The 9,584-nt window shown below is 38.8% G+C and overlaps 1 long non-coding RNA gene across 3 annotated transcripts; it reads left to right on the top strand.

Moving 5' to 3' along the window:
* Positions 1-2: 2 nt before the first annotated feature.
* On the top strand, positions 3-9,333 carry LOC123086128 (uncharacterized). Of its 3 annotated transcripts, none has more exons than XR_006440517.1 (7): positions 3-130; positions 2,854-2,943; positions 3,517-3,587; positions 3,801-3,948; positions 4,507-4,631; positions 6,653-6,759; positions 7,635-9,333. It is a non-coding gene; the product is annotated as an uncharacterized lncRNA (long non-coding RNA). The 3 variants fall into 3 exon arrangements; XR_006440516.1 differs by having other exon boundaries at positions 3,797-3,948; XR_006440518.1 differs by having other exon boundaries at positions 3,748-3,948.
* Positions 9,334-9,584: the final 251 nt, after the last annotated feature.

The raw sequence follows: 9,584 nt of genomic DNA, 5'->3' as shown, positions 1-9,584 counted from the left end.
TGTGCAACAGCTTGGGAAGGACAAAAGAGGAGGTCGCTGGTAGATGACGGGGGAGCAAGCAAGGACTGATGGCATCACTTCACCGCTACCCGTTTCTCAACTTTTGCTTTACACGGCACTATTTCGACAGGTATAATTGTTTCAGTAATTTCAGTTCTTGCAACTCATCATTTTGCTAAGAGAAAATCGACGCATCACATTACTAATGAAGTGGGTTTACTGGACCGTCGGATCGAAATCTCCTCGCGATACAGGCCGTCGGATCTCGATCTAAATCACTGTGGGTCGTTGGATATTTACCGATCAACTTCGGTCGTCGGATAAAATTCCAATGGCAACAGAATGTAAATATGATGCCCTCACCAGGGCATCTGGGTCATTTTGCTTGGGGGGGGGGGGTATAAAATGACCGCGGCTTCCTGCGATGAAAACCTAGCTGCCGCCTCCTCTCTCACTCGCTCTTGCAGCTCCCTCCCTCCCTCCCACGCAGGTGGTTCCCATGGCGATGGCGGCAGCGGCCACGGAGGAGGGCGGCATATCAGCGGCGCCGGCAATGGTGTCCGTGCCGGCTATGCAATGAATCCTGAACCATTTTTTATTTGTATTTAAAGTTGTTGCTTATTTATGCTCAAGTGGTGTTTGTGCTACGGCGGTGATGATTACCTTGGCTGGAATTAGTGTGCCTTTGAGCAATCGAGGCACCAGTGGGTATCAAGTTGGATCCTCCCTCTTGTCTCTAGAATCCTTTTTGATCATGTGATACTTGTTGTTGTCCTTGGATGGTCATTCTTGTTGAGTGATAACCAGGGCAGCTCTACTGTATAAACAGATCGATCTGGTAATAAGAGATGATGGGGGTAGGTTATATGATCGAGGAAAGGCAAATCTGAGCCCACTATGCAATAAAACTGCAGCTACCTCCCCTAATGTGTGTAATATTGAAGGAAAAAAAGAACTTTTCATGTCTTGCTACTTTAAAATTCCAAAAGGTTCATTCTTCTTTTGTTGGTTACTTAACCATGTTTTTTGTTTTGCTTTGGTTCTGGTTGAGATACTAAAGGTTGTTTATATATGAAAAGAACAGACACTTATAGTTTTGTATGCCTCAACTGTAGCTTAGGATCCAGTGTTGTAGTGCTTTGCCTAATTAAAAAAAATTATAATCAATAATAATCATTCTTTCCTTGTGATTTGAACTCTGAGAGGGCCATTGATTCTTGATCTTAAGGTGACCCCATTTTTCTATGCCTCATGCTCATGCTGCTCTATGTTCCTTTAAAAAAATTCTTGCTTGCATTTTGGGTTGGTTTTCTGCTCTATGTTCCCTTTTAGCGTTTCTTTCCGTTGTTGCTGCACTCCCTTTTTTGTATACTACTTGATCTTTTTGTATCTCATTCTGCCGCTTCTTGGTTATTAGATGCTTTGAGTTTGAGTGGCTTGAAGATACAGATTACACAATGTTCTGTTCTGTCATATGCCATCTTGATATGGATAAAATGTTAGCTTTTGATATGAGCTAGAATTATGTTGCCCCACCAGCCTGAAAATGTGATAAATAAAAGCCTACAATGCTCGTTTATTTGTATTTACAGGCTTCGTTGTGTAGATAATTTACTCTTTGTTCCATAGGATCACATTTGGTAGTGGTGTGACCTGAACCTTGATGCTTTCTTCTTGCTGCTGCTGCTGTATTCTGTAATGGAACTGTTAGATAAGGTAGTTAACTGTCTAGCCGTAGGTCTTAGTAGTGCAGATTCATTTTCTTTTCTAGGGTGTGCAGAACAAAATCAGGAGATGGTAGTAACTGGCAGCTACTTCTGAGTACAAATTTTGCTTCTCTAGATTATCATATTCCTTTTGTTTCTCATAATGAAGCCGCCGGGCAGTGCTCCAATATTGTATTACTGGGCAGTGCATGCCGTTGCCACCAGTTGCGCCTTGTGCGGCCGAGGGGCGCCAGCCGCAGGTGCTCGATGCGGCGCTCCCCTGTCACTCCTTCTGCGACCGCTGTAGGTGTTCCTCGGTCGTTCTTCGTCCTCCATTGGCAGGAGGGGCTCGGCTGCAGTTCTGCTACAGTCAATCTCCTCTCTCTCTCTCTCTCTCTCTCTCTCTGCTCCACCCATCATCGTGGAATTGCAGGTCGTTCATTAACACTATTTGATATCTGAGAACTAGAAATGCTGAAATCTGAAAACTGGAATCTCCAGTTAACTGAATTTTTGAACGTTTAATCTTGTCTAACTATTTGTGAGGTTTATTGGTGTTTCCAGTAGATAAAACCTAACCCTATGTATTTATAAATGGAGCAGAATTGTATTTATAGAACTTTAGAGAATATATTGTTGTCTTCTTCATATTCTTTTATTACTGAGCCACCATACAAAACTCTCTAGAGCAGAACTCTATTTCAACTATAAATGACAGGAACAAAACTTTTATATATTTTTTGTGTGTAGATGCTTAAGCTTAAGCTTCTGTTATTTGCTTCAGTTAGATATTAAAGAAGACTGAAATTTAGTCGATGGTGTATATACTTGATATATATAAATGGTCAAAATACGAAAGTGCTTTTATGAAAGTCAAATATGCAGTTGTCTTCCTGTTTGAATCTTCATTGTTGATTCCAAGTTTGCTGCTTCCCAAAAAGTGGAGATTTGTAGTACGGACAGAACTTCAACCTATTCAACATAGATCTTAAACTGACCAGACAATAGTATAATATTTTTTATTTACGTCCTTATAATTGTATTGCCACAAAAAACGGATTTGGAATATCAAAGAAAGCAGGTTCTTATGCTACATAATTATTTCCTCTACTTATAGTTAACCTCTCTATTTTGTCGTCTCTAACAGCCAAGATGAGTGCTCTACTCTTACGGTTCATGCTAACTGAACTGGTGATGTTTCTTTCTTCACCTCGATTGACGCCACATGTTCCCCCTGGTGAGTCTTGACACCATGTTTATACAATTAAGATCGTCCTCTAGTTGCTTGAACACATTTGATTTATTGCAAATTTTGGTACACTATTTTGATAGGAGTGTTCTTTGCTTACCGTTCACACTTACTAGGTGTTTTTCAGAACGTTTGTTAGAGCATAGTTCATGTATCTGGTACCTTAGCATTGTTAGCTTTTAAACTTGTTTTATGTCCATCACCCAGACATCATCTTATGTTCTTCTCAATTTGTGTGCGCAAAAGTTGCAATTCCATGTTCTAGGCTTAGCTCAACCAGATAACATGTAGGGAGTTCAATTTTATTTGTTAATATAATGGTGGAATCATATATCTCTAAGGTGCAGTCATTAGTCAAGTGTCAGTAACTTGCTGGTAGTTCTATTATGTCATGAACTAAAATGTTAAGGAGATTTCTTCCGTTTTATGAATTAACGATGTGGCCAACTGTTGTGAAGTCTCAAAAATGAGAAATGGTTGTCCATCAGTTGGTTTCTTGATTTTCTGCTTGGTTTTGTGAAATACATTTTGATTAGGGTTAAGGTTGGCCTTTGGTCTCAGGTTGCCGTGTCGTCCTCGTCTTCGGCTTGCAAGGGACTGGATCTGGTGTGATTGATTCTTCCTCTCGCAAGGTGGGTACATCCTCTGTTTCGATTTCTTCCACGAGTTTTGGTTTGCTGACTGAGAAATTTCAAGCAGAAAATGCACATATTGTACTTCTCTTGACTATTGTTTCTTCCTCCATTTTACCTTTCTGGGTATGTCCATTTTTCATTAGATACTTTTCTGCAGCGCATATGCGACAAATTCACAAATTTATAATTTTGACGTACTGCTGAAGGTAGAGGGACAAAAATTGAAGATCCAAATGAGCGACTCAAATTCAGGATTTGAGTTACCAATGTAGTGTCTACGACTGGCTGATGGTTCAAGAGTTCGAAGAAAGTCAAGCAGAAGGGAATACTACACATGCCCACGCTGCTATATGCCAAGGTATCACTTCAGCGGTGTTATTAGTTGCCATTCTGTCCTGATACAAACATGAGCCTAGAGTAGAGGAAGCACAACCCCAGCAAGAACATTCCTGTCTCAACATATTGGAGCCCCACTTTTGCGGATTTTGCTAGAAGTTAAAACAGTTGCTACTGTCACAACATACTAGATGCAACTTAGTATGCTGCCCTATGTCCCTCTTAGTTTCAGCACCACAAGAGCAGTATTGAGATGATTGGAAGTTTCCTTCTCTTCACATCTATATTTTGTTACAGGTTAAAAGGTCTGAAAATCTAGGTATGCTAGCATTGACAATCTTGCAGCTCTTTTGAATTAGTCCTAAATCATAACAGAAAGCTTTCTGTCATGATAATATATATTTCCGGATACATACTAGAGGCTACATATTGGGCAATACTAGAGGATACATACTAGAGGCTACATATTCCGACTTGCCAAGCCTTAAAGCCAAGTTTTTGTTCATCGATTTACCTACAAAAGATTAAGAGTTATAATAGATTCTCTGATCTAAACGAGTTAATGCAATGTTGCTGGCAGGTGCTAGAGGCCACATATTGGGCAGGAGATTTCGTATGGTGTGCAAGTGCTAGAGGCTACATATTGCTGGAAGGTGCTCAATTCACATTAGGACAGCCCACCCCCAAGAAGAAATTAAAACAGAGGTGAGACCTCAACTTCATGCCGATAAAGTTAATCGCTTCACATATACACGGTCCTTCACTCTCACTGATAATGCACCTTCACTTCCTTTTACCTGCCTATGTAATCACAAATATGAGAAACCTATTGCCTTATTGAACTTTGAAGATCCACGTTCCGAGGTACATAATTGACTATATTGGCAAGTTACATCTTTTTTGTGGGCAGGCAAGTTACGTCTTAATTCTACTGTTTTGTCCAACCTTGCATTTTTTAAATCAATGGAGAAGACCAGTTCTCTCCAAGTGCGCATAGTCCTCTTTCCTGTAACCATATGAACTACTAAAGCCAATCTGTTGTTGGACTGGGTCACATACATTTTGTGCACCGCGCTTCCATACTCATGTCATATTTTGGCAAGGGCTATTCTCACTAACATATTCTGTCGTACCAACTGTCATCTTATGTAAACATGTTGTCAACCTATGAAATCTACTCCCTCCGTCCCATAATATAAGATGTTATACCAACCAATATATGAGTACATTGGTTGTAATAACATTGGACATTGCTTTGTTGAACATCTTTCTGAGTTTCACTTATGCAAAACAATGACATATTCTTTCTTGTGTCATATGGTGGTCTTTTTTGTATTTCAATGGAACTGGACTGTGATATTAAAGATCATGCCACTGTTATGTTTTAGGAGCAAGTTGTTACTAATGTTGGATTATCAAATACCATTTTAAACTGGAGTTCACAAAAAAAGTCAAAACATATAGCGATGTAGCACATGATTTTACAAGTTAATTATCAGCACATATACATTCATTGTTCTTCACGGATTTCTTGATGCTAAAACCGCCTGATACATGGAAGTATACACCTCTGCTTACTAATAGGATCTATTTGAGTATGTACTCTAGCCTGGTTAGATATATCTTATGCATGTTCTTACCTTTGTTTCCTTAGTGTACAACCTTATACTTGGTGTCTTTTGAACTTAAAATGTATTACATAACAACGGGTGAAAGAGCTGGTGTACATAATCATCGGAGAGTCGGGATAAAACTGAAAAAATGGAACTCTTGAGCTTTGTCACATTTTAGTAGGAAAAGTTGATATGCAGGTTGTCAAGAGCTTCTTTTTGTCCATCAGATAGTTTATATAGCTTTGTCACCGAAGGTAAGTTTCGGATAGGGGATGCTGCTTGTGAAAATTATATACAACTACGAGTCCCTAGGTAAGTTCCGCATAGGGGATGTTGCTTGTGAAAATTATATACAACTATGAGTCCCTTTCTCTTTCCTGATATTTACAATTCCTTTTCAATTGGCCGTCACCGACACTGGCTGAAATATTTAGTTCTGTTGTCGCGCACCTAATACTTGCACACTATTTGTTTATCTATTTAGTTGGTCCTCACTGAAAATATATATATTGTCCGCGATGGATGTCGAATTTGGTGTGTAATAGTTAATGAGAATCTGGAGAGTGCCTAATGTTACATCAACCTTTATTCCGTCCCAGATACACTATTAGTGTTGATCAGCTACAAAGAACACTAAATAATATATGGGGATTAGAATGTAGGTACATGGAATGCAATCCAGCAGAGGAACTCAACAAATGAATAGACTCATAGAAAGCTACCAGTTCACCTCACACTTGATCTATTAGCTTTTTTTATTTTTCAGTAGTAGCATGTATGCCATGTAGATGAGTTATTCATAAAACTTACTGGTTCTCTAGAGGAAACATCTACTTTATCAAAAGACATCAAAGCTAATTTTCTAGGATGATATGATGATACCTTATATAGAATCCAGTTTACTCGCTCTTCATAGAAGTGCTTTTTAAGTGGTAGAAGTGTGCAGAACATTTTTACTCCCTTTTCTCCATTAACTGTTCAATGGATGAATAATTATCTTTCTGCTTTAGGAATACTAGCTTGATTAATTAGTGTCTCTGTACGATCGAAAAATTTGTAAGTCCTGAAAGTGAATCCTGACCGATGTACCCCTGCTTACCTTTCTATGCACAGATTATTCACTTTGTGAAGATCAATAACAATGAGGAGCAGGTGCCGGCAGCTGAGGCGTGTTTGTCTGGTACACACGAGCCAATTTCTCCTGTTAGGGTGGACGACATGTATGACTTTACGTCTTTACCCCGCATGTCGGTCCTTGGTTTGCTTGATTTTTAATGAGCGATGTGAGATTGATAGCGGGTCACATGTTTATCAATGTTATTTTGGCATCATCAAATTACTTACCTGCCAGTTCTTCTGTCGCAACTCTCTATCTTTTTGTTTATACATTTAGAAATCTTGTCTTAGGTTACAACTACTATTAAAGTAGTTGTATCTGCACTTTACCCGCGTTCACTCTTCTCATGTTTGATTTTTATGCTTCTATTTTTTTGGCTGACGAGAGCTTTCATGGCTGCTTATGTCATGTGAGTAAGCCTGATGCCAAATGTTAAAAAGTAAATAGGAATTGAGCTACAAATTCTTAGAGGAAATCAGATAGCTCCATTTGGAACGAAAACTGGAAAACACAACTTCCAGTTGGCTTTGATAGAATAGCAGCAGATCCAACCATGGCTAGCCAGAATAGGTTCTTCTTCGTCAATTGGGCTAGAGAGACGATCATGATTGGTCAATATGGTAGCATACAAAATATGTCACAATGTCAACCGACTGTAGATTTGATGGTCCAGTTTCACAGGCAATTGACATTTGTATCAATTATCCTGTGTATACATTATGCTATATGACCATGGAAGGTATGCCTACAAAATACAGAGCAGTTTGGTCTACAAAACATTTTACAAATATATTTGACGGTCCATATGTGTGTTTTCCTTTGACCCTGCAAAAGAATTGTAAAATAATGAGCAGTTCTGGAAAAATGCCAGAGGCCCAACTAAGCACAGTAGAAAGCCCGCATCTCACTTTACCATTATATAATTCATTTTGGTACCATCTGACCTAATGTTTTTCATTTCCTTTTGCTCCAAACCAGGCAAGCAGCCGCGATGACGGACAGGCCGCTCTCGCACCACCAGACTCCCTTCAGGGCAGTTACCCACGGGCACGTACTTTTGCCGTTTATTTTTACTTGTGATTCCGCTCGTTGTGAACGTGGCTCGATCCATGTTGTGGCCCAGTTATTATTTTTGTTTTGTTTCGATGGATCGTCTTGGCTTGCTTTTGGCCTGAAGTTGTTGCCTTGCTTTTGGCACACCTGATTCCACTACCTTTTGTTGTTGCTTGGACCAGTTTCTATGTAATGAACATATTTATATCAATGTTGTGCTTCTGTTATAATCTTGCTATATTACACTGGTGATTTTCGGTGATTACTCTGATTTCTACTTGCTCCAGTGAGTATTTACACGGTCATACTCATGTTGTATAATTCCTTTGGCTAAATTGTATAATTCTGACAGGTTCATACATCATGTTAAGGAGTATTAAGTTATAGCACGCTTACTTAGGTTCTTTGGCATGTTATTCATAGGGTTATCAAGTAGGTCCTAATAGGGTTACTCACAGTATTAAGTTAGGGATTGAACTTGTGGCGGTCCAATATCATGCTATTGTGTATATTTGCAATGCTTTGGTCACTGTGTTATCGTTACTGGATTGGATATGACTTTTACCCGGCAGCGGTGCTGCCTGGTGCGGCAAGCCGCACTTCCTATCTAGTTAAGATGCATCAAACCGTCATCCCCTCCATGAGGAAGGGCCAACTCAAGCAGGTATTACATCCATTTGTTTAAGCAGTAAATTCAGAAATCTGAATTGAACTAACTGATTTGGCTTATGTTCTGTAAATGCAGCATCCATGTACAAGAATTTCTGTAATGTAGAGAATAATCTCTTCTTTGTTAATAATAGTTTTATATAACATCACTTATATCAGGTCAAGTAGCCTCTCATAATGAAATACTGCATTTTTTGTAGATCTCTCTCAAAATGATTGTTTACAGATAAAATTATTTGTAGAGATGGAGGACCTCGTAACCGACCATGTTGGGAGCTTGTGAAGAAATAGTATGTTGCTGTATGGAGGAATCCTTTAAATAACTCATGCTACATGAGTCAGTGATCCTGAGGCAAACCTCCACTTTGTGATAGTGATGATAATTCCAGATAATGTTTGGTATTTTTTAACCCATCTAATCTACTTTTATTAGTTAAGCCTTAATTTGTTTTGAACATTTGCAATAATACTAAATTCATAAAGATGATCTTTACGGTTTAAATAAACTGTCTATGATTTTTCTAGAATTGTTCTGAACATTGGCATAATTATACATTCATCTCTTGCGGAGTAGTCTCATGATTTTGACTTATTTTTTGCTTGTTGGCGATTCCTAAATGTGTGATACTGATACATATTGCAGTTTCGTTTCAGATGCAACCTTCAACTATAGAGGTTTCAGTTTCCTGATGGCCGATTTCTTCTTTGCGAGTCTTCCTTTTCCTTATGTTCACAAGGTGTACAATTGTCTATAGTATTTGCCAAGTTTAATCTAATGTCTAGATAAAATGTTTTGCATGGCAGGAAATAAGCAAGTAGGTATTTGAAGGTGAACTTTATATGAATCCTCCCGCTCCGGCCTACCCATTCTTCAATGAGTTAGTATCCTCAAGTCACGATGTATCAATTTTGACATGCAAGACGTTATGATAAAATAGAGGATGTGGACTGACCATGGGTCTTGAGCCTTGCTTATTGGGATGGATGTATGTGATTGTTTTTCTCCCGTTGCAAAGCACGGGCATATTTTCTATATATATATATATATATATATATATATATATTTACGCTTTCAATTTATAAATATAAAATATATACGCGAGGTGGTACTAATTGGTTACTCCCTATTTTCGTCGGTCTTCGTTCCATCCGTCTGTCTCAACCAAAATTCCTCGCATGGGCCGCACATAGCTTATTTTGTGCATC

This window comes from Triticum aestivum, chromosome 4A (genome assembly GCF_018294505.1).
Source record: "Triticum aestivum cultivar Chinese Spring chromosome 4A, IWGSC CS RefSeq v2.1, whole genome shotgun sequence".
In the NCBI taxonomy this organism is placed as follows: domain Eukaryota; kingdom Viridiplantae; phylum Streptophyta; class Magnoliopsida; order Poales; family Poaceae; genus Triticum; species Triticum aestivum.
The sequence above is the reverse complement of the archived record's forward strand: the minus strand, read 5'-3'. Positions and strand labels throughout refer to the sequence as shown.